Raw genomic sequence first — 3,900 nt, forward strand, 5'->3', positions numbered from 1 at the left:
TAACAGTGGCTCACGCTTATAATCCCAGCAGTCAGAAGGCTAAGGCAAGAGGATGGCCTCCAGTTTGAGGCCAGCATGGACTATGTAGTGAGTTCCAGCCTAGCCTGAGCTACAGAGTAAGACCCTGACTCAAAAATGAAATAAAGAAGTAAAGGAGCCCCTTCCAAAAAGGGGGGGTCGTAATCAGGCCCAAGGCTTCAAGAAATCTGCTGCCCACAGAATTCCACAACGCAGCCAACCCTGTCACATACCCTGGAGCCTGGAGGTCGAAAAAAATCAGGAGATCTGACTGACTTGTCTCCCTACTGTTTACCCAAAAAGTAGTTTCTGCGTCTGACTTTACTTGTCCCTCCTGCTCCCTAATCTGAAATACAAAAAATGACTCTCAGGCTGGCTCATTCTCCTGTACCCTTCGGTACTAAGGCTCACGGTTTGGGGGCACCAACCTCTCAGACCAGTAAAAGTCTGCTCTTGCCATTTTGAGGTCAAACTGAGTATATCATCTCATTTATTTCTGCTGACCTACTTCGAAGAAGGGGAAGGGGGAGAGGAGAGGGAAGGAGGGAGAGGAGGGGAAAGAGGGAGAGGAGGGGAGGGAGAGGAGGAAAGAGGGAGGAAGGGGAGGAGTATACAGACACTGTGGTGAGGATGGAGAATTGCACACACGTTCGAAGGCACTGCTTTAATGACAGGATTACTATGTAGGTGATCAGGCAGGCTTGCTTTCTCTCTTCTTTGACAAAATCTCCTCCTACAGCCTAGGTCTCAAATCTGCTCTATAGACAAGGATGAGCTTGGGACTACAGGTATGTACCACCACATCCAGCTCGTACCTATAGGCTTAACCCAGGCACGCAAGGCAAGCACTCTACCCACCACTCTGCTCAGACAGTCCTAACGCTTAGGTCTTATCCAGTAGGACAGCTGTAAAGAGTTCGTATCTGCATAGTCTGGCGGGTATCTCGTCATTGTGCTGAGGAGCACACTACACCATGGGGATCGTCTCCTCTCAAGGATGGCTATCTATGCAAGGCAGGCATAGGGACAAACCTCTGAGTGCTTGAGTCTGTTCACTCGAGATCAGAATTCTCTACAGTTGTGTGGGGTTGTCCTAAGAGAGACAGGGCTTTGAGGATGAACTTACATTTCTGGTCCTTCTTGAAGGGAAAAGGAGCCTTACTCTGAGACCAGCCTAGTCTGAAGTAAAAGCAGTCTTGAATTTAAAATAGCACAGCAGGCCATCAATCCCAAAATGACAGCTACATTTTCTCCTTGCCCCAATCTTCGATTCCTCCTCCTCCTCTTCTTCTTCTCATTACAAGATTTACCACTGAACACTATTCATCTTCTTTAAGGCAAATCAATTTGCCAATATTTCTGGAGTTTAGAACAAAACAAAGACACACCCAACCCCCACAGTACTATGGAAGGATAATAAACACCTACCTTAAAAAGCATAAAGGGTTGTGAGTATAGTGACCATAGTGACAGAGTGCCTGCCTAGTATATATGAAGCACTCGATTCAATCCCCAATACTGAAGAAACAGACAAAAAAACAAAAACAAACAAACAAAAAAACCAACCTAGGAAGTACACACCTGTAATGTCAGCTCTTGAGAGTTGGAGGCAGGAAGCTCACCCTGTGATGAATGAGACCTTGTGTGTGTGTGTGTGTGTTTTAAAGAAGTAAAAAAAAATTCCGTAAGGTCATAATTGCCATGGGAAAAGAGTAGAACAGGGTAGAAGATAAAGGTAGTCCCCAGGGCTGAGGAGAAAGAGAGAAATGACAGTCTAAAATGAAGAGGGTGTGAGAGCATTGGGGCACAGCCAGTGGAAACCTGTTCTTTCAGGCATGGAGAACAACTGGAGGGCAGCCACTGAGTCGGAGGCTGCCCTGACTGGGCAGGGTGTGTGAAGTGCACTTTGAGATTGAGCTGGAGGCCAGCAGAGGAGGCACAGTTAGGTGGGAGTGGGGAATCCTAAGAGTCTAACAGGCTCTGGAGCCTCTTTGGGGGAGGGGCTACTCATCCGCAGGCTGATTTGTGGGGAGTGGGCTGAAGGCAGAAAGATCAACAGGGGGTTGGGCAGGAACTGAGACAGTGATCTGGAGAGAGGCTTGCAGGGATTAGATAGTCAAGTCATGGCCATGTCAAAAAGTGGCGTCGTTCCTGAGACAGCACAAGTTCCTGCCACAACAGGAAGAGGCAAAACAAACAATGCAACAGCAGCCATAGCAAAACAGTCAAGGAACACACCAAGCCAGAGTGCAGGGTGTCTCTCGACAGCTGAATACCAAATCAGGAAGAGTCTGAACCGGCAAACACTTGGGGTTGATTAACATGAGGCTGGCATTTAAAGTCATGAGCCTGAAACCTGGACCTCTTAGTTCATGCCTGCAATCCCAGTAAGAGGGAGGAAGTTGCAGGAGGGTTGCTGTAACTCTGAGGCCAGCCTGGGCTACAGAGTGGGATCCTGACTCAATAAATCAGTATTTTGAAAACATAGCCATGAGCCTGGGTAAGTATGTATAGACAGAGGGGGAAAATGTGAAGATGAAAAACTGGAAGGAGACCGGTGAGCACAGAGCCATGAAAGCCTCAGGGGACAGGGATTCCAAGAGGAACCGGTAGAACAAGAGTTTCTCTTGTCTGCCTTTAGAAAGCAGGGATTTAAAAAAAAAAAATCTGTTTACTGTATTTACTATAGAGTGAAGGTGCTTAATAAATACTTGAGTTTTTGTTTTTTTGTTTTTTTTTTTTTTTTTTTGGTTCTTTTTTTCGGAGCTGAGGACCGAACCCAGGGCCTTGTGCTTCCTAGGCAAGCGCTCTACCACTGAGCTAAATCCCCAACCCCAATACTTGAGTTTTAAAAACCTTTGAGCAAATGCCCAGGAGGCAGGGTTACAACTCTGACCTTTTTTACGGAAAGGACACAGCAGAGAAGGAGGGTCATCCCACTGTCAATGTTCCCCACCACGTTCCTTGCCTCTCCTGGCTACATTGTCACTTGCTCCCTCAGGAAGGAGCCCTTTTGAATAACACAGGCCCTGGGACAAAAGTGTCTTGGGTGAGCTCTATACTTTGGAGCTTGGCAAACCTAGTTCCAAACCCACCAGTTTACCGAGGACTCTATCCATTTTGCTGACCTTTAATTTTGTCCATCCGTTCACATTCATCTGTTCACCTGTCTAAACATTTTTAAAATTATAGTGTGTGTGTGTGTGTGTGTGTGTGTGTGTGTGTGTGTGTGAGAGAGAGAGAGAGAGAGAGAGAGAGAGAGAGAGAGAGAAAGAGAGAGAGAGAGAGAGGGAGAGAGAGAATTCAAGATTGTCACAATACTCTTGCAGAGGTCAGAAGACAACTTTTTAGGAGTCGGTTCTCTCCTTCCACCATGTGAGTCCCAAAGACTGCACTCCTATCAGCGCCTTTAACCCGTCGAGCCATCTTACTGGCCCGCTATAGAGCCATGTATTTGTCGTCTGTAGTCATTCTCTCTGCTCCCCATTGCTATCCCTTTATTCATCTTAGCGACTGTTCACCTGCAGTTCTGTTCATCCATCTGCCAGGTTGACCAGCTTTGCAGTTTGTCACAGAATGAATTTTGGCCTTGACATTCCTCTATCCTAGGAAACTCCCCAGTGCGGGGCAAACCAGGACTGTCTGTCCATCTACCCTTATCCGAGGCATTCGGCAATCGACCCATTGGCACGCAGCCCATCAGTTACCTCCACTTCAGAACATACTGGCTACCCTCCTTACCCAGGACAACGCTCCGCCTCTTCCCCACTCCTCGCCCATTCAGGAAGCCGCCCGAAGCGAATCCCGGCGCCCTAGCAACAGTCTTTCAGGCTGCCTGAGTCTGCTTGCGCGACTTAGGGTGCGAGCCAATAGCGAGGGGCG

This window comes from Rattus rattus, chromosome 8, assembly GCF_011064425.1.
Source record: "Rattus rattus isolate New Zealand chromosome 8, Rrattus_CSIRO_v1, whole genome shotgun sequence".
NCBI lineage: Eukaryota > Metazoa > Chordata > Mammalia > Rodentia > Muridae > Rattus > Rattus rattus.